The following is a 22303-nucleotide window of genomic DNA, read 5'->3' on the forward strand; positions in this document are numbered from 1 at the left end:
TTATAGAGGTTATTATTTGATTATACTAAAAACAAAATAGTTTAACTATAAAACAAAAACAGTTAAAGTGTCTCTAAAAAGTGGGACTAAGGATAGGGGAAGAGTGTGGCAAAGGGCCATTGATTTTTACTTTAAGTCCTTCTATTTGATCTTTTATCATGAATGTATTACTTTGACTTTTAACAAAATAAACTTTAAAACTATAATACAGCTTTCTTTCCAAATTGAACCTTTTGAAACTTAAAATTAATGACATGCTAGAGCAAATTATCACTAGGAAAAATTAAGTCCCTTTCTTATGCTAAGAACCAAAAGAATATAGCATATTTCAAGTTTATAAATAGTCTTGCCTTGAGTATGATTAACTTATTAATCTGGAGCATCTGAAACTAACAAAATTTTTTATAATCGCAATCACATATTTTTCATTTCGCTATGTTGATAAAATTCGTAAATATTCATTCATACTAATAGTAGCCCAATAATCCAGTTAATAATGATGCTTTTACATAATGTGACATAATGACTTAGATGAGTGGATGGTTTTGTGAAAACAATATTGCAAGCTCACTGAAGGCAGGGCTTGAGTCTATAAAGTATGAATAGTAGCTGTCACAATTTGCTCTTTAATGAATGCTTGGGGGTGACTGGTTGAACCTTGTAATTACTAAAGCTATACCCAGGCAATTAGTTTCTGTGATTCCCCTATAAGACTATGCTGGCTACTCATCTACTGTCTTTCACTTTCATACTTGGTCTGAACTGCTCTACACCCAGCTCGGGGCTTGGTCAGCCAATTTCGTTTAGCAACCTTGCCTGTCAGCTTCCTGTAAGGTTTTACCGAGGGAGGCAATAGTGTTAGATGGGAAGAGGAGGGGAGAGGGATTTCCATGCTTTTTTCATTCCTATCAGTGTTGCTCCAGCGACAGAGGACAGACAGCGTCATCTCCCAACTCCAGCTGTGTTCCTTCTCCCCTGTTAGTTGAGTACCAGCTGTGTGGGGACCTCTCAGAGCTCCCAGGTTCTTCTCTTCTGTGCCCCCTGCCCTATGGGTGGTAGCTGCTTCCTGTAGTTATTAATATCTGGATTACCTTAGTGTCTACCTTTTGTTCTTTCAGTGTTCAATGCCTGTGTAATTTATTTCCAGAATTAAATTCTCTGAAATACCTCCCATGGTTTACTAGGCCCTGATTGATATAAAGGGAAGAAAAAATGTACCCTCATAAGAAATTACTCAGAGTGCTGATGAGCAGCAAAATTTTATATTGACTTGTGTAAGTCAATACAATAGACTGTATTGACATTTTATACTGTCAATAAAGTGAATCTAGGACATTTTTATAAGACTATCACTATGGTTTTTGTTTCCATACACTGATGGAAGTTGAAAACCTTGAGTATGATGAATCATTAAAGTGAGGTTAAGTTAAAGAGTATAAAATGCCTCATGACAAGAGAAATGGAACACTTAGAAGTGAGAAGGGGGAAGACAAAAAGGGAAGTAGGAGATATAACCACAAATTGTTCTCCATTTGAGTCTATCTTAACAACTGTTTAAGTAAAATATTTAATAAGTCTAACATTCCAGCAAACCTCAAAATTGACATCACAGTAATGTGATAAATGTATTTTTATGAAAATAAAAGTAACAAAAAGTCACAAAAAGATCTGTCATATCATTCAAAGAATACACTAGGTTAGCTGTTTGGAAAACCAAAGAAAATGTGGTAGCAACGGCAGCTTTGACCTTCATCTATCACTCTAAGTTCTTGGCAGAATATGTAGATCTATGCATATTTCCTGAAAATCAATAGTGGGTACTAACTCTAATTTCGAGCATGGCTTTGCAGTGATTTAGTTATTTTTTTCTAAATATATAACTGGACCCAAAATGTACAAAGGTATGCAAAGTTCCTCTCCATTCCACCTTATACCTGCTTAAAGACTTATCCTCACTTTTACAGCAGGAGGTTATAGGTAGACTATGGAGGTCGAAGTACTAGATTCATATCCTTGCTCTATGACACTCACTAGCACTTCAGGCAAGTATCACTAGACTTCTGTGCCTTAGTTTTATCATTTCTCAAGTGGGGAGAGTAACAGAACCTATTTAATGGAATTATTATACAGCTCAAATGAGTTAACATATATGTACGAGGGCTTAAAAATGGGACATGGTATACGAGTGTTGGATCAAGTATAACCTGTTGTTGCTGCTGTTGTTATTCCACATAAAAGGATAGGTAAAGCATAAACATGCCAAAGGGAAAATTACACGATTCATCTTTATATTGGGAGAAAAAGTGTTTATAGATCACAAACTAGGAGTTTTGACAATACAAGGACCTGTATCAGAGGGTAGTTCTTGACCTTTTTCCAAATTATGGACCCTTTTAAGGATGTGTTAAAGCTACAGATCTCCTCGCTAGAAAAATTCATATATCCACAAAACTTTCCAAAATATTTCAATGTTCTTGGACTCAAATCACAGATTTCATGATGACATAGCTATATCAAAACTTAAACACTAGAGGGTGCCACACCAAAGAAAAATATAAAAGAAGCACAAGGAATTTTAGGTTGCTTAAAATTCAACTGGAACACCCTTCCTTAGAAAAAAAATAGTTAGGTGAATCTACTTCACCAAATACTATAAACTAAACCAAATCTTCTACAGGTTCTAGATTAGCAGTATCTAAAAGAAATTTCTGGGATGATAGAAATGTTCTAAATTTACACTGTCCAAAACAGTAGCCAATAATCACATGTGGCTATTGACTACATGAAATGTGACAACTATGACTAAAGAATTAAAATTTTACTTTTATTTAGTTTTGATTTAAATAGCCACATGTGGCTGTGGCTCTCACACTCAACAGCACAGTTCTACATCCTATTTTTTAGGTTTGAAATGAACTTGTTTCTCAATTACAGGTCATTATTATATATCACTGTTAAAGAACTTTTTAAGACAATAGGTTCATATGACAATTCAGACCAACCTCTCTTGTGAAAATTCAACACTGCAAAGACAGACTGTCACTGTCTCTCCCCTGCCCTAGGTGTTCACAATCAAAAGTAAAGCTAATTCTTTTAGTCATTACAGAAGACTCTACCTACCCAGTTCTCTGATTGTTTCTTAATTCTCTTGGTTATAAGAGCTTTAAAAAAGGTGAAAATTAATAGTTAAGAAAGAAGGCTTTTGCCATTAAAAAAAAAAATCAAATTCTAGTGATAACCAACAAGGGCTAAGGGTACGGAGAAGACTGCAAGGACATCAAGTAAATACCATGAAGGAGAACAGTCTTCAGCAAGGAGTATGTCGGGTGCCACGATGAAAGAAGGGCACCACAGGCAGAGGCAACAGCTTGTGAAAGCACATGGGGGGAAATCAATGAACACCCAGACAGCAGACTCAAAGCAACACAGCTCTCAGTCGCCTCCAAACCAGATTCTTTCTTTGCACTGCAATTTAATCTGCTAAAAATAAAGCTAATGCTGACCCACCTGTCAAAGAGGGAAGTAGTCTATCCGCATTGTACAACACCTTACAGCTTACAACCCGGTGTCTGGCACAGTGCCCTGAATGGAGAAGGTACCTAATTAATGCTGATGACAATGGTAAAAAGGATTAGAAAATGCATTCTCAAATATTCGGATGCCTTATTAACAGCTATAAATGTCAATAAAAAGCAGGTAAGTTACTGAAGCTATCACAGGATTAGAAACATGATGGATAGGAAGTTTAGCGTGCCCAGGCATTTAATTGCAAATGGACAGAATGCAGCTGGCTTTTTTTGCAGGAAAATCATTTGTCCACAGCTGCTTCCCAAATTACCAAAAATCAAATAAATAGTTGTCATGTGATAGCAGGATTAGAGGCTGCTTCAATCTCCATTAAGGAGAAATAACATAAATTGCCACAAGTCCCACCCCTCAGTCTCAGACAAACACAAAGGACACTTTTATTCAGATCTGCTTACTGTGAAATATAGCATTGTTGCCTGGCCGCTTGTAGGGTGGGCCTCAATCCTGCTGGATCTGTTATTATACAACCAACATTCAGTTAAAGCTGTTTCTTAGATTCTGGCAGACAGTTCAATGCATGATTTTTCTTTTGAGATAACTGAACTTGTTTCTGGATAAAATTATGAAGGAATAAGTGTCAATACTATCAATCTAGGAATCTCTGCGATTCAATCATTCTCTCATTCCACAAATATTTACTGAATTCTTATCAGGTATTCCTAGGTTATTTTAACATTAGTATTCAAAGAAAAACTATGACTGGCAACTCTAATCTTTTATCTTTAGTTTAAAATTTTTATTATTATAAAAATGACACATGTTCTTCTGGATAACAGAGAAAATATGGGTAAGAAAAAAATAAAGAAACAGAAATCACCACCCAAGATGGCCACATTACCAGTTAACAATTTGGTGTATATATACGGTATGCTTCTAGCTCCCATCCCTCCATCGACTTTCTGATATGGTTGGTTGGTTTTGTTTTAAACAAAAGTGAGGATACCGTGTACATGCTATTTTATAAATATTTTTAAATGTAATAAAGAATTAAAATTTTTCATGTTAATATTTTTACATAATTTTTAATGTTAACAGAGCATTCCCTGTAAAAATGTACAGTACTTATTTTATTAATTCCAAAAAGTTAGTCATTTAGGTTGTTTTCAGTTTTTTCATTATTATAAACAGCACTGTGATAACAATTCTTATATTCAATAAATATCTGTTGCATAAATGAGTAAACCAATGGTTTACTAAGCAAGTCTTTAACACACACCCAATTTCCTTGGTGTTTAAAGGACGTAAAATTTTGATTAATCACAGTTATGATTCTGGACTTGCTATTATAGCAGGCACAGAAAAGAAATGCAGTAAAAACAGCAATCTAAACACAAAGGTAAATACATAACGCTGGTGGTGCATGGAGGACAGAATGAAAATCTGAACCCTGACACTGAAAGCATAGATTCCAGGAGGTGGGATACAGAAAAGGGATGTGCAGGAGCACCTATAACCCCATTTACGAAATGACACATTGAGACCTTACTGAAAATTGATGAATCAAAAAATAAAAGTTTGTCATTTAAAATTATAAAGATAGTTAATAAAAGACTCTCAAATATAATATAAATATCAAATAATGGGAGATGGAGAGAGGGGGTAGAAAATGTCAGTTAAATTCTTATTTTTCGTATAAAAAGATCCAAAGATGTTATCTAAAGTTGATAAATAAGGAACATAAATTTACACATATTATTGAGACTTATGAAAATAACTCCACAAGAAGCTAAAAACAAAGAGTAAAATAGTTTTTAAAGGTTGTCTGTGGACTGCTGGGCTGGGGATGGGAAGAGATGAGGCAGGAGATTCGTGGTTTTTTGTTTGTTTAATTGAAAACTCTTTCCTCTGCCATTTGATTTGTTAGGAAGTACAAATAATACTCTAATGAAGACTGCCTGAAAAATCTGTACCCATTCACTTTGACTTATATCCTCTTATCTTGATAATTAATCAGACCCAAATGCCCAAAGAGCTTTACTTTAACAAGAGGCAAATTTAAAATACCGAAGACTGTGGAGACCATCTAGTCTGCTTTTCTCATTTTACAGACTGAGATCCAGAAAGACTAAGTGAGTTAACTGCAGTCACATCTCTAGTTGGTGGCAAAGCCAAAACTTGAACCCACCAACTTGAACCCACATCTCATGCCTCCAACTGCTCCCTCAGAAACCTCCCCTGTCCTGGAGCACAACCTCTAAACATTACTGGCTTCTTAACTGCTATCTTACACTATCATGTGTGTTATCTTCAAGCCAAAATTTGAGTTTTACTGAGGGTCCAGTGAATTTGGATTATAAAATGATATGCATGTCAGACTGAAGTGACTTTTCAAACTGCATCTGCAGGTACCCATCCCAGTCCCTCTAACATGTCTCCTGTTGCCCTGACCATCACTGCCTTAAAGGATATAGCTACTTTCAGGACTGGCTCCTACAAACTTGAGTCCTGAGATGCATGCTTCCTAGCTATGAGAATAAATGCACTCCACGAAATCCTCAAGTAATGTCTTTGCAAGGTAGTCTTCTGTGAGCACCAGGGTAGTCAACTGATTTCATCATGTTTTTCTTCACTCATATTAAATGGTTTAGCTAATTGCCTACTCCCACTTTCAGTAGACAGAACAAAATTATTAAAAAATAAAAATGAAAAAGGACAAGGAGTTGACTTTGAGGAAAATGGAGAATTGTGCATAGATTTTAGGTTTGTAATCATACTATTATAAAATTATTTTAAAATTGAATTTTGAATCCTATAAAAGTCCCTATTATTACTTATATTTATATAAATTTAGAAACAAGAAAAAAAAAACATGTAAAAATGGGGGCCAGACCAATTACTGGAAACTAAGTGTACACAGAAGAGTCAAGATCTAATAACCAAAATTCCAGTATCCACACTACTGTATTTTCCATAAATTTTGCACAATATATGGATAGTGTACTACTGTCTTGCTAATTTGAAATAATACGGAATGTTTAAAAGTCTGCTTTCTCACACATGGAGCTGGGCATAGGAGATCAGTGGGGCAACAGCAATATTAATATTGAAAAGCAAGTGAGAAGTGAGCCTAACACATCATTTTGTGGTTTACTCTGTGTTTTACTCCTTCTAATCACTGTGAAACTAAGGACTAAGGAACCCACACATATAGTTTGGTGGTGGCAAGATCAGTTGAGGCTTTTTTTAAAAAGTCAAACAATATATATGGAAGTAGTTTATAACTATAACATGCTACAGAAACATGACATTATTTCACTTTATTGTAGAGCAAGAAAATGAGGCAGTAAAGGAAATGATTGTTGCAATTGTTCATGCAACCATCCACCCAGCATTTGAGTGCCAGGATCTTAAGGACAGAACCAAAAGCAGCTCCAGGTCTGGTCAGAAAAAGACCATGTAAACTAAAGCAGACCCTTATACCTGTTTTGTTTGGTCTGTATTGTTTTTTGTGTTTGGTTTTTAAAAGTGAACTATCAACATTTAAAAATTGGGAAACAATATAAAAGCTCCAGATTTCTGACTTCTCTTGAAAAATCAGAAAGTTCTGGGAACACTTTGAAGCAGTGTTGTGTTAAAAGCTTGGGCTTGAGAGTCAGTTCTGCCATTTGCTAGTTTCGTGTTACTTACCCTGCATCTCGGTTTCCCATTTATAAACTGAAGGTAATGTATTAATACCTTCCTCATAGTGTGGATGTGAGGATGAAATGAAATAAATAAAGCACTCAGCAGAGTATCCCTCCAATAAATGCTAATCATTATTATCATTTCAGACTAGCAACAACTAACTGGCTAGGGGAGCAGAACCAGCTCCTATTAACGGCAAGTTCTCTTTACGATGTCTACTCCCGGGCTGCCTTGCTCCATTACAATGCCTGCTTGGTCTAGCACCAGAGGTTGAAAACTCTAATCATAACAAAGACTCTGCAGTGCAATGTATAAATGCTATGAAAAATAATTATAAGAGTGGGGCTCAAAAAAGGAGGTATGTAATCCAATCAACAAACATTTACTGAAGACCAGGTTATAGGCCAAGAGATACAATAATAAGCAAGAAAACACAGTCCCAAACCTCAAGGAACTTATATGCTGGTAGAGGGAGCCCCCCAAACGAAGACATTTCGGTAAGTGACAGGTACTATGTAGAAGATAAAATAAGGCAATTAAACAAGAAAATGGGGTGGAAATGGTCTGTGATGAGGCAGATTTGAGTTTTGACCTGAATGCATGAGAAGGCAACCATGGGAAGAGCCCAGTGAAAAGAGGCAGGGTGGAAGGAAGCAAAATGGGAGAAATTATGTAAGGCCTTTGGTAGGCCTTGGGAAGGAGTTTGGATTTTATTATGATCAGGAAAGATTTTATGAAGTAGCTATTTAAGAGGTGTTGGGAGCTAAAAGGGGGTTGGGGTGGGAGTATGAGGAGCATGACCAAGCATGGAGTGCACCAGAGGTTCAACTTGGGGGAGGCCAGACAGTGGGGGCCTTATATGCTGTGCAGTTATTTTTATCTCATCTTCTAGCTTAGTGATACTTAATATTATGAAGATCCTTTTATAACAACCAAAAAGAAAAAGAAAAGCCAGAAAAAGAAACCTTTCCTACATGATAGTTGCAGGTATTCAGAAAAAGATCATGAAAGATCATCGTGTTGCTTACTATCTATTCAGCCTACAGATAACCACAGGTCACAAAAGCCCCTCTGCTATAACTCCTGGCCACCCTTGGGGACTGGGTGATAGGATGGAAACACTGCTAAAGGTGATGAGTAGCATTCTGCAAACACTACAACTCTGTGAAGAAAGGCTTGGGAAGGACTGAGTCAAACCAGTCAGGTACCTAATTCAATGGTCCATGAGGGAGCACCAGTGGGCCTCAGCTAAAACACTGGGCATGGAAAGCATGTGTGAAATATTTAGGTAGCAAACATGGAAAAGACTTGGTGAACAATTAGATCTGAACAGTGAGTGAGTGGTAACTCCAGGATGACGCACATGTTTCTGGCTTGGGTTGGTGAGTGCCTCGTTAACCAAGGCAAGGAACAGTAAAAGAGCAGATTTGCAGAGAAAAACAATGTTTCACGACATTCACGCTAGCTATCCAAATATATTCCTAGATCTGAAGCTGTGGGACAGGTATAAGTTTGGGACTCATCAACAAGGAGATGGTAATGAAATCATAGAGCATAAAAAAACTGACCAAGAATAATACGTAAAGTGAAACAATAAAAGCAAGGAAATGGAGAATATTCAAAGGGTATACAGAGATGGGGGGAAAAAAAAACCTGAATAATAAGAGGAAGTTAGAAGGAAGAAATGAGCATCAGGAGAAAGTAGTTCCATGGTAGCCAAATGAAGGGAGAAATCAACAATATCAAATGTACTGACAGAAGAGTTGAGATAACACCTTGTCAGGAGATTCAACACATTCATTCATTCGACAAATACATGAGAATCACCTACTGTGTGTCTAGCATTGATGCAGAAGAGACAGCAGTGAACAAAAAGTCCCGCCTTCTTGTTTATTCTTTATCTCCATCCAGCCTACCAGAGAAAGATAAACAATAAACAAATATATACATAATATTTTAGAAAGAAGGGAGGTGGGGAGTGCTGGTCAAGGAATGGCTTTCTGACATGATGTCTAAGCTCATATCTGCAGGAAGTGAGGGAGACAGCATGAAATACTTAGGGGAAGAATACCAAGGCAGCAAGAACAGCAAATGCAAAGATGCTGAGGCAGGAGCCCACTTGGTGTGACCAAGGAATGGCAAAATGCCCCCAGTACTTGAAGCACCTTAAGCTAGACGGGGAGAGGCAGAGGAGGTCAGTCAGGGTCAGGCTTATGGGACCTTGACTGCTAACTAAGATCTTTGGATTTTAGTCTGAATGAGATGGCAAGTTTTGAAAGGTTTTGAACATTGGAGAGATATGATCTAATTTTATGATTTACATTTTAAAAGGCTCACTTGGCCTGCTATGTGAAAGCAGACTGACGGGAGAAAAAGGATGGAAGCAGGAAAACCAATTATAAGGCTACGGAAAGATGAGCATGGTTTGGACCAGAGTAGCAGCAGTGGAGATGGTGATAGTAGATTTTGCACATGTTGAGGGTAGAGCTGCCAGGATTTCCTGATGATTTAGATGTAGGGTAGAGTGAAAGAGAGGAGTGAAGAATGACTCCAAGTTTTTAGTTTGAGCAACTGGAAGAACATAATAGCCATTTACTGAAATGGGAACAAATGTCAGAGGAACAAATGAGAGGCCTATTAGATATCCATGTGGAAATTCTGACTAGGAGGATGTAAACTGGTAGCTTAGGTGTTATTTTTTTTTTTTTAACTGCTTTTTAACATTTATTTTTGCTCTTTTTTTAAAAAAATTAAAAACTGCACTTATATTCGTAGACATGTGAGGTCAACACTTTTTAGGTTTACTAATCCCTCGACAAATCAGTTATTAAAGTGCTACTAGTACCTTTTCTAAGGTAACAACATAACATTAAGTCACAATTACCTATCATATCTCAGTTTACACATTTCTGCCAAACATTTTTCTTTATGGATATCAAAACAGTCTATGAAAACAAGGTTAATTAACTACATAAGTTAAAGTAACTATGCTGGAGAGATTCAAGAATGTGCTCTGTAAATTACTATATGAAAATTATTTTTTCTTTTCTTCTTTTCCTAAGAGAGAGCTGCTGTGTAAGCAAAAAAAGCCAGAACTTTGAGTCAGAAATGCCTGGTTTTGATTTCTAGTGCATAATCTTGGGGGGAAAAAATCATAAAATTTCTATGAACTTCTGTTTCATCATCTGCAAAACTGAGAATGGTAATGCCTGCCACATAGAGTAGTAATAGCTAACATATATTGAGCCCTTTGTGTTGGGTGCTTTTCTAAGCATTTCCACATATACAATGTCATGTGACCCTCACAACTCTATGAGGTATTATTAATTATAACCTTTACTGATATATGATGAAATGAGGCACAATAAAGTTAAGTAACTGTTCTAGAGCAAATAGGAAGTGAGCAGCAGAAACAAAATTTAAATCTTAATGTGCATAGTGCTTTACAGTTTACAAACATGTTCACATTTTAATTTTAAAAGTAAGTATAGCACAGTATTAGACTAAACAATATGAAATTGTTTTGTAGATCCAAAATAGTTAAATATTAGTAATTTCACGTGGTTCAACCGTAACTATTATTCTGTGGCCACTTAAAAAATGAAGTGTGAAAATGTTTCCTAAATGTAAAGCACTACGGAAGGTAATATGTTAAGCAACAATAAATAGAACCACACTAAGAATTATTAACACAACTGTGAAACTGAAAGTAGTATGAAAGGGAGCAGACAATAAATCTAGGAATCCATTCAAATTACACATCAGTCAATGATCAATAGTCAATCAAAGGTCCATTATATATCCAACCCAAGTTTCCATTTACAGCCTTAGTTAGCACTTTTGAGATTAATCTTCTGAACAGTATGGAGATAATCTCAAGCTGACATCACGTTCCCCAAGGCACTCATTACCACCTGATGTAGTATGTTTCTTTTTTCCCAATCCACGAGAAGGTAAGTTCATAAGGGCAAAGATTTTTTTCAGTGTTTTAACCCAGCGCCTAGAACTGTTCAAAGCTCAGAATAATCACTCACATTCTTTTGCTAAATAAATGAGAAATTAGAACTACCTCAATTACTTGGAAAGAATACATGAAATACATTAAGACAAATAGTATCCAGATATTTTGTAATGTGAACAATAACAAACCTCTCTAAATAGCATAATAATAGTTCCTACCCATAAACACTTCGAAAAGTGTCAAACATCTAAATTTTGAATAGTGCCCATTCAAAATTAAAATCCTCTCACTTTTAATACAATAAAATAAATGGTATGTTGAATCACTTACAAAATTAAATTTAGGATAGCACATAATCAAAGTTACAGACACAGCAGTAAGAATGAAAAATCATCTTAGAATCCTAGATAAGGAGGAGAAAAAGCACATGTTTCAAGACTGAAATAAATGAAATTTAGAAAGTGGGTGAATTTAAATTTAAATGGTTTCATTTAAAACTAGAGATTATATTTCCATTTTAGAATTTGGTGAACCTATGCAAGATATCCCCAAACTTAAAGGTGGGAGGAGGATATGTTATCGTAAGTTTCTAAAGAAATAAAACCTCCCTAAATAATGTTTACGCTGTATTTCCTGTTCAAAAAAAAAAAAATCACCAAAAGTTTTCCATAACTATCAAATGTTGCATCTATTTGGAATAAATATTTGAAATAGTATAGAGCAAAAAGAATAGTCTATAAAACAAAAAATATTTTTCCACCAATTTCTCAATGTGATCTTGATAAAATTCTAAATAACAGAAGGGAAAAAGAACCCTCAAATGTAATTTACCATACACATTTATCAGCAGCCACTTGGTCCTGGCCACAACAGACATCCTGCAGCTGTGTCAAATCACCAAAAGCTGCCCGTCACTCACCTTCCTAGTCTCTTAGGACTAAGTTCACCTGGGTCAAAACAAGTCAACTGCCTTTCTCACCAGCAGTAATATATTAGAATAAAATGTCAAATATAATTCTGGCTGCTAGGATTTTATTCTTGAAAAGAGACTTGTAACTATTAAAGGTGACAATAAGTTAGAACTATGGCCTTTAAAAAAAAAAAAAAGGCTATCTGCATCTGTAGCTTGATTGGGGTATTATTTTGAGGTCTTGATCTATCATCAAACCAGAGGAAAGGAAAGCAACTGGTACAAGCAACAAATGTCACAATCCTCCAAAAGAGTTAATAAAAACTGAACTATTAAAAAAATGAGTATGCCAGTAGCAATATGTAAATAAAACTAGAGTTATATACTAGAGTATAAAACTAGAGTTATATACTTTAGAAGAGAATCCATGTGTTGTGCAACAAGGAATATTCACTCTGGTTTAGTATAGTTACAGATCATTATTACAGAGAAATATTACAGAAGTATTAAAGGACGAAGTAGAATCATATGTATTGACACAGAAAAATGTCCACAATATAATTTAAAAAATTTAAAAAACAGATCATAAAATCTGCTAGAATGAGTGTGGTCTCATTGAAAAAAAGAGTATGAACATGGTTATCGGCAAACAAAATAATCTAGAAAGATGTACTGAAACTGTTAACAATGCTATCCTCTCTGCAGAATGAAATTATGAATTATGAATTCTGTTTTATAATTTTTCTCCCTTTAAATAATAAGCATGTAATTACTTTTATAATGGGGAGTGTGGTTATTTCCGGGTCACAAATAGCACAATAAGCCCCTCTCCCCCTTTACCACATGAAATATCTGAGGGCGGCCTCCAAGCTCATGAAACCAGAGATACATACACATATATATATATATATAGACCATCAAAGCTGCATGATGTACTCTGGGAATCCTTTCTTTAAACAGAATCCTATATCAAACCACAAAATCTAAGATGAAAGTGGAAATTCTATTATTGAAGGGGCTGGGGAACAGAAAGAGCTATAGCCATTCATCCCCCTCACCTCTTGCAGGACCATATGAGGCTCCTTAGGACTCCATAGAGCACAAGTAGAAACCCCTGGTTAACACAAGTCTTCCATTGTGCAGCTGAGAAACTGAGGCCCAAGGATTAGCCTCCCAGTAAGTCCTCTACCTTATGGACTGGTAACAAGGTCATTTTATCTACTAGGTATTATAGAAATAGTCTCTGGGCTGTCTCGTTTCCAGTACATACAGAAAAGCTCAGAGAAAGCTGAAAACAGATAAATTGGCTCCAAGATACCAAAAGAAGACTGCACGATCAAAATTAATAAAAGTTATGTGTCAAAAAAAAAAAGGAAACAAAGGTTCTTGATATTTAACATGATTCAAGCATACAACTCCCTAGTGCCTTTGAAAATGCATGTTTTTCTATTGTCTGAGGTTTATGTTTAACTATATACATCCATCAAAGTAACACAAGCTGGAATTTGCCACTGGAAAAAAAAAGGTAGAAAAAACAGACAGCAACCAGAGGGACAGTTTAGGAAAACTAGAGAGACAGAAAAGATATGTTAGTCAAGTAGGTAGGTAACTAGACATGCCAGAGATAATGAAGTCTGCCCTTGGAGGGTAAAATCAGATTCCAAAAAGACTCCAACAGCCTAAAATAATGAGTAAAACCTCAAAGGGTAAATTTTAATAGGCATAAATACACCATTCTCAAGTTTGGTCTTAAAAAAAAACAAACGAACAAACAAACCACTGCAGAAAAGTATAGGATGATGCGGACTTATTAAAAAAAAAAAGATTCAGGGGTGATTCATGTTAAACTCAAGTTAGCAAGAAGAAAGTAAGGGGGCAAAAACCTCTAAGATTCTGCAAAGGACAGGCATTCCTTTACATACCTGAGTAATGTGTTTTTGAAAAAGCACAAGCAATCTAAAAATTTGTATGTCGGCCACTTTGGAAAAGTTTGGCAGTTTCTTAAAAAACTAAACATATTCTTACGATATGATCCAACAATTATACTCCTTGATATTTGCCCAAATGACGTGAAAACTTGCACACAGATGTTTACAGCAGTTTTAGGTATAACTGCCCCAAATGGGAAGCAACCAAGATATTCTCAATAGGTAAATGAATTAAAAAACTGTGGTATATCCATACAATGAACTATTATTCAGCACTAAAAAGAAATGAACTTCCATTAAAAGGCATGGAAGAAACTTAAATGTACATTGATAAGTTTAAGAAGCTAATATGAAAAAGCTACATACTGTGTGATCCCAATTATATGACATTCTATAAAAGGCAGAACTATGGAAACAGTAGAAAGATCAGTGGTTGCCAGTGCCTAGGAGAAGGAAGGGAAGGAGCACAGGGGATTTGGGGGCCTTGAAACCATTCTGTATGGTACTGGAATGGAGGATCCATCATAATACATCTATCAAAATCGACAGACTGTACAACATAAAGAGTGAACCCTAATGTAAACTATGGCCTTAAGTTATATTGGTTCATCAGTTGTAACAAATTTACCACACACTAAGGCAAGATGTTTATGAGAAGGAGTGGGTGGCAAGGGTGGTATAGGGGAACTCACTGTACTTTCAATTTTTCTAAAAATCTAAAACTTTTTAAAATGTATGTTAAATACGAGTGTTCCCATAAGAAATCATGGTAAAGGGTCGGGACAGGGATTTTTCAAAGCAGTCAGGAGCTCCTCCAATTTAAATCACCATAGCCTATAGTTAGATAATGCTGAATAGTTTTATAACTATACAATTTTATAGTTTATATAATTTTATTGTTAACATATACATGTTTATTCTTAAAATATGGTTTATATGTAATATATACATAGCTTATAGTTAAAAAGTTATATAACGAATGCATAGGTTGCATGATGATGGAAAAAGACTGAAGAGATCAGCTGAATGGGACAGGTTCATCTAATGAGACAATGTTGCTGATGGACCTTTCCCAACACTGTCGTTGGTGAGAGAAATGCCTGTAAACAATGGTTTGGTGGAACTCATGTCTGCCAGCAGTAGCCTATAGTACCACTATTGTCTCAAACTGTGTATCATGCTCCCTCCTCCCAGTGGCATGGTATGTGAATAAAGGTCTAACAAAAAAGTGCAGAAGAGTTCAATGACACTTAGGCCAAAAGAAGTTCCACTTACAGGTCAATAATCGATGCTTTCTACTGTGACATCAAGTTGCCAAGAAAAGATAAGCAAAGCCTCCCCCATTGTAAACTAGAGTGGTATTTTTAACCCAGGATGAACCTACACTGACATCATAATCACCCGAAGTCCATACACAGTTTACCTTAGGGTTTACTCTTAATGTTGTATATTTCTATGGGTTTGGACAAATGCATAATGACTATTTCCATCATATCACCATACAGAGTATCTTCACTGACCTAAAAATTCCTCTGTGTTCTGTCTATTCATTCCCATTACTCTCATCCCAATCCTGGCAACCATTGATCTTCTTCTTATCTCCATAGTTTTGCCTTTTCCAGAGTATCATATAGTTGGCATCACACAGTATGTTATTTACTTGTAAATATACACATGCAATCCTTATGTAAGATTAAATATCTTACTATCTTTATTTGAGAAAGGAGTAGAAGTTTTAAAAAGTAGGAATGAAGGCTGGGGGTGGTGGGTGCAAGACCTTGACAGTTTAGAATTAGTACTCTTCCTTCCCATTTCCGCCTTCAGTTTTACTGTCCATTCCTACATCCTAGTCCTACACCAGAAACAGACTGTAACGAATCACCTAAAAACAAAAGTAGTAGTAGTATTTAGCTAACTATGAGATTACTGAAACATAGCTAGATGGATTGAGACTTCCATACTAAAAGAAGAGGGTATGTCCTGCCATATAATCACCCAATTCGTTGCCAAAAAAAGGAGAAAGAAGAGTTCATAACCACACTAAGGTAGTCAATAGAACAGGCTTCCTTAAGGGGAAAATTACTCAACCGGAACTATCTACCTGGATTTGCAGCTTATATAAACACAGGTCTTTTACCCACTATTCCTCATAAAGTGATTTTAAGCACAAGCAATGACCTACTGAAATTTAAATGAGATGTTTGCTTTTCAGCTCAGATCCACCTTACTTGAGGATCCTCTCTTTGACCACTACAAATTTAAGGACCCAAAAAGACTCATTAATAGAAGCCTAATTCTCGAACCCTTGCTCTACAGGCACTCATACATGTATCATTTTCCTGTGCATTTCTGAAACTAGTTAATCCTAATTTCAATATCACCTTAGGTTTAGTTCTTTATTTCATCATTTACATTTACCACATATATTATCATCCACACTCCATTCGTTCATCCTGTTCCTCCAACTGTCCATAGAAAAGCTGCCCAATCAACTTACTGGATAGATGTGAGGCTGCCTATTATTTTACTCACCAAGTTTTGTCCTGTTTAAATGTCATGATGTCACATTCATTAAACAAATATTCTTTGAGCACCTTTTCTGTGTTAAATCCTGAACCAGAAACAACTGAAGGGGTTGGGGGCATCTAGATGATTAGTTTAACCCTCAAACAACTCAAAGCAGCCATTCTCAAAACCATAGAACCCTAGGGGGTCTGAGACTTTTTTAAGGGATCCATGAGGTCAAAACTATTTTCATAGTGACTAAGACATTATTTGCTTTTTATCATCGTGCTTATATTTGCACTTATGACACAAAAGCAATGGTTGGTAAAACTACTAGCATCTTAGCGCAATTTAAGGCAATGGCACCAAACTGTAGTAGTAATTATATTCTTCACCTTCACTTGCTCACAGTAAAAAGGGGGAAAAAGTCCGTTTTATTTAAGAATGTGTTGATATAAAGTAAAAATTATTAATTTTATTACAGCTTTACCCTTAAGCTAATGTCTTTTTATGATTCTGTGTAACCAAATACATAAACTGCAAAAAGCACTTCTGCATTTGAAAGTGTAATAACTTTTGAAAAGCACAGGTACTACGCTTTGAGCTAACTGCAAATGAATTAGCCTCTTTTTCGCAAGGAACACCATTTTTACTTTGAAGTGGCTGAAAAACTGGATGGTTATTCAGACCTGGTAACCAACATTTTCTCAAAAGTTAACAAAGTGAGCCTGCCACTTCACAGAAAATAACTGACAGTATATGTTGCAAATGATAAATTGGATATTTCAAGTGATAAGTAGAATTTGGGAAAATTTATATCTGACACTACTTTTCCATTACTGAAAAGCTTTTTCTGATGAGATCAGAAGTGGCGTTAAAGAATGTGATTTTTGTGTCAACATTTGGAGGAACTGCATTACTCCGTAAATATCAATGACGTTACAAAATCATGCATGGGTTACAAGACCAATTCAAAGTGCATGATAAAACAACAGATTTCAATGTAATGAAGTACAATTATAGTTCCAGAATCCACATTGCAACTCACCTTTAAAAAATTAATACTGCTGAGTTTTGGTGTAATATCAAAGAATATCCACAATTATCCGAAAAGGCTCTTAGAATGCTCTTCCCTTTTTTCAACTACATATCTGAGACCAGATCTTCTTATTGGTACTTTAACCAAAGCACCATATTACGCAGAGTGCAAAAGCAGATACGAGAATCCAGCCAGACATTAAAGAGAATTGCAACAACTGTAAAACAATTCAACTCGTCATTAAATTGTTTTGGAAAATAGTTATTTTCTATAAAAATATTTCATCTACTTTTACACGTAGTGGCTGTACTATTGTTATTTTAAAAGAAACATTTTCAAAATTTCTCAGATTTCTAATAAGGTAAATATCAAAAGTTATAACCCATATAAACAGAAACACTTGAGTCCTTAATAATTTTTAAGAGTAAAAAAGGGTCCTAAGTCAAAAGATTAAAAACCACTGGCTTACAGTGTTAATAAAATAACCCAAATAATAACCCAAGGTAGAATGTAATGATGCCATAGCCCTCCTATTCTCAGACATTCTAGCTCTTCCTAAACTATTGACACCTATCAGGCTCTTGAAATAATTTCTTTAGCCCTGATGTCAACATAGTCAAAATGAGTAATTCATTTAGAAAGCATGGAAAGGGCTCAAGCAATACCAAGATGTGTTAAATCAATTTGAATTAATGGTTTTTTCTTTACTCGTTTTCTAAATAAATGACCTGAATTAAAATTGGTTTTATTTCTCTGGTATAAACTTAGCCTATAAAGAGAAGTTTTTCATAAAGGGCTATATAACATACAATTCTCTTAGAAATGCATCCACACAATCAAGTTAGTAATGGAAAGCTATGGAATTTGGTTCCTTGTCTCTCAACAATAGGGCAAAAAAACTAGAAATCCTACACTGGTGCTAAGGATCGGGATACAAAAGATGTCATTTAAAAAAAAAGCACTTTCTAAAGGACCATGCATATAAGCAATCATTTGTGTTTTTAAAAAGGGAGACACACACACATTTTTCTTTACCCTACCTTGAAGGACACACAAGAAACCCGTAGCGGTGGTGATTTCTGGAGACAGAAACTGTGGAGAGAAACTCACTTTTCACTGTATTCCTTTCACACTGTTTGATCTTTTAACCATGTGCATGTAATGCTTTTTCAAAAATATTTTTTAAACACCATTTCTATATCACCCATTTCTCTAGCCTTTTTCAAAACTCAAATGCAAACTCCAGATAATACTGGATGTGAAAATTATTAAATGCATACTTTTAAAATAAGCAATGGACACACATCTCATAATACTTTATAGAAGCATCAAAAGCAAGCTGTCCGTCAAACTGGAAGTGATCAGCCATTGATTACCTCAAGGAATACCTGATTACCTGGTAACAGGTGTATTTAGTATGCCATCCAACTGCCCAACATTGATATAGCTGGTACTTCAATGGTAACTCTTTTCCTTTTTATATTCACCACAGTACTTAAGAAATATTCTCTGAATAGCACTAAAATAGGTAAGTTTAAAGACTCTTTTAAACCATGCAGCGACATTAAATTCAGCTAATTTAGCTCTTCCTGTGCGCTAGGCCCTATGGCTCGATAATGTAACATTTCTCATTTCTAACACACAACATAATGTAACTGCACTTGGATCTAAACAACCACACAATATATAGATTTAATAATTATATCAATGAAAAAGACTTGGAGGTTTTAACCAATTCTAAGTTTAATGAGCCAATCTAAAGTTGTGGCTACAAATAAACTTAATTCAAACTTGAGATACATTAATCACTGTGACTATGAGGTATCTAGGGTACAGAAACATTGGACCCACTATAGTTTGTACTTATCAGACCAGTCCCACAACTTTTGCTGGGCTCCAGGCTGCACGTAATTATCTATGGGCCCTGCAATAGGGTCAGGGTAGTTTGGTATGTGGAAGTCACCATTGAATGAGTTAGCTACCATGTGTCAAGTGCTTCACATGAGTTTTCCTTAAATCTTCAATGATATAGGCATTATTACCCCTGCCTTAAAATGAAGGCAATTCAGACTCAGAAAAGGGTAAGTAACATGCTCGTTTGCAAAGCTATTAGGTGGGGTTTAAACCCAGAGCCCTGAAACTAATATAGGCCCCCTTCTATCTTTCCAGCAAAACCCCATTACCTTTCCAAAAAGGCTGAAGGTCCTAGAAATACTTAAAATAAAATTGAGACAACTTGGAGGACTTTATAAGAAAATAGAAAAAAAACCTTGTTTTTTGGCGGTCCTAGAGAACAGAAGCCAGTAGTTAAAAGTTATGGGGAGAAATTTCAGTTGTAAACTTTTTAACCAGCTAAATGTCTCAAAGACCAAACAGACTTCGAATAAGTAACAAATTTCCTATCACTGGATGTGTTAAAAAAAAGACTGATAATCATATAACTTTGAGAAGTAGGCCTGGCTTAAGATCTAGTCTCACTCTGGGTTCCTAAAAACCTTAAAAATATTAGATGGCACTGAAAAAACCTAATAATAAGGTAAAATATTAGAAGTGGATTTTGCAAGATTTCTACAATCAAATAAATATTGACTGCTTGTTCCATGTCAGGCACTCTACCTGGTGAACATGAACATATTCACCTTCGTGAAGCTTACAATCTCGTGGGAAAGACAGACGTATATCAGGTAATGTACAAATGAAAAATGACATGTATATACACAGATGGTGAAGGAAAGTACAAAAATGAGGAAGCTCTGGCAAAACTTCCCTGAGGAAATGATGCTTAAGCAGAGACCTGAATAAAACTTAAAAGATTTTACTAGAGAGGGAAAAGCTTCCTAGGCAAAAGGAAGAGTAATAGGTTAGGCATTATAGTGAGGGGAGCATGACTGATACAAAATGAGTCCCAAAGGTAGGTATGGCCACATTAAGGAACTTTGTCTTCATCCTAAATTCAATGGGGGATGTGATCACACCTGTGCATTTATAACAGCTCAATTCATTCCGGCTGCATTGAGAATGGACTGCTGCTCGGTCAGAGCAGATGCAGGTGGACCAGTTACAGGTTTTTGCAACAATCCAGGTTCGAAACAATACCAACTCAAAAGTGATAATGGTGGAAATGAAGAAAACAAACTGAGCTTATTTAGAAAATTAAACAGGATTTGATGATATGGAAAGACCAAGGTTTTTATTTTGAGAAACTAGATGAAATGATGGTACCATTCACTAAGGTAAGCAAGAGTGGAACAGGGCTAAATCTGAGAAGGGACTTTCATTTTGGGATGTTGTGCATTTTAGGCATTCAAATGTCAATTAGGCCTTTGGATAGAGAATTCCAAAACTCTTGGTAGGCCAAATGTGAGTATGCACATTTACATGGAACAGCCACACAACCTTTTATCTTTAAGGGAAAAGTTGTTATAATCATTATTTTTTTAAAAAAGATAATTTCAAAATCATGCTAGCCTCAAAGACAAGAATCCCTATTGTACCAAAGCTAGTAGGACCCTTAGTTGAGGAAGTAGAAGGGCAGAGTGGGGAAAAAAACAAGACCTATTTAAAGGACATAGACATACACCACTCATTTGGCTACAAAATGGATTTCTTCAGAATAAAGACAGACCATCTTGGTAGATTCTCAAATTAGAATTAGCTACTGCTCTCACAGCTTCAGACACAAAAACTGGAAACAAAAGTTTAAGAGGCAAAAGTTCATACTTTTTGTTCGGCGATTCTCTACCTCCCACTATGTCTGGAAGATACCGATTTAAGCATCTTAGTTGTCCAGTATAAATGATCCCCAAGTTTTTCTCCTAGAGAAGATCCTAATCTTCAAAGTAGAAAGGTAGAGAATAAACAAATCAAGACTTTTTTCTTACAACACACATCCACAGGCTTCATATACTTAGATGAAAAATGATCAGATTATTTTAGATATTGCTGTAACTAAGGGACTATATACCCTAAGTTGCTTTCCATTTTACATAAAACATAAAAACAAACCAGCTACCAGAGGGATTACAGACAGAAATAAATAATTAGGCAGGAAAATCGAGTTACATTACCAATTCTAAAGAGAATCCACTGTATAAAATCTTTAAGGAAGTTAATTTTAAGATCCAGTTCTTCTTTCCGTAAAATTAGAATTATATATATCACATACTTGAGGGAAAGCATTTCATATCTGTATACATATTTATATGTACATAAAATCTTTTGAACACCATTTAGCATTAATTAATGCTAAAAACAAATGTATTTTTTACGCTTCTATATTATATTGACATCTAATTTGCTCTCAATGGGACTCTAACAACTCAAAAGGTCCCAGAGTAAAATAAAAGACGAATAATATTGGATCACTTCAGAAACTACCCTGCAAATAGGACCCTTAGTTCAGGAAGAGTGGGAAAAAAAACAAGTTAATATGTGAATGAAATTGAGGTTAACCCAGGATTTAGCTTTCATTCTTCACTAAGTAAGCTTTCATAAGCAAGCCCTTCCGCCCTTACTCCAAGTTACCCTTACCTCAGCAAAACCACACAGAGCATGAAACAGACAGTAAGCATTTCCTGGACAAATTTGTATTTGGAGAGAAACTTTTAAATATCTTTTATATTTTACTAAAACAAATGGATTTATAACTTCCCCATTAAGAACACTCAAGACAAAATAGACATATCAAACATCCTTAGTATTATTGGTTCAAGACATTATGCACAGTATTATTCCATATTATCATATAC

At 35.5% G+C, this 22303-nt stretch overlaps 1 protein-coding gene across 9 annotated transcripts in view; it reads right to left on the reverse strand.

Moving 5' to 3' along the window:
- NRF1 (nuclear respiratory factor 1) overlaps positions 1 to 22303 on the reverse strand; it is a 118808-nt gene that overhangs the window by 88317 nt on the left and 8188 nt on the right. For 2 of the 9 annotated variants that reach the window (XM_025045823.1, XM_025045821.1), the window contains exons 1-3: positions 9044 to 9124; positions 3984 to 4041; positions 3508 to 3582 (exon numbers count right to left, since the gene is read on the reverse strand). The exons of 4 other annotated variants lie outside the window; for them this stretch is intronic. The gene's annotated coding sequence lies outside the window, so the exon portion shown is untranslated. Of the gene's footprint in view, positions 1 to 3507; positions 3583 to 3983; positions 4042 to 9043; positions 9128 to 17564; positions 17773 to 18595; positions 21001 to 22303 lie in introns of those variants that run through there. 3 more of the 9 variants (XM_025045822.1, XM_025045825.1, XM_025045826.1) reach the window with 3 other exon arrangements.

The sequence above is a fragment of the Pteropus alecto genome, unplaced genomic scaffold (genome assembly GCF_000325575.1).
Source record: "Pteropus alecto unplaced genomic scaffold, ASM32557v1 scaffold22, whole genome shotgun sequence".
Taxonomy (NCBI): Eukaryota; Metazoa; Chordata; class Mammalia; order Chiroptera; family Pteropodidae; genus Pteropus; species Pteropus alecto.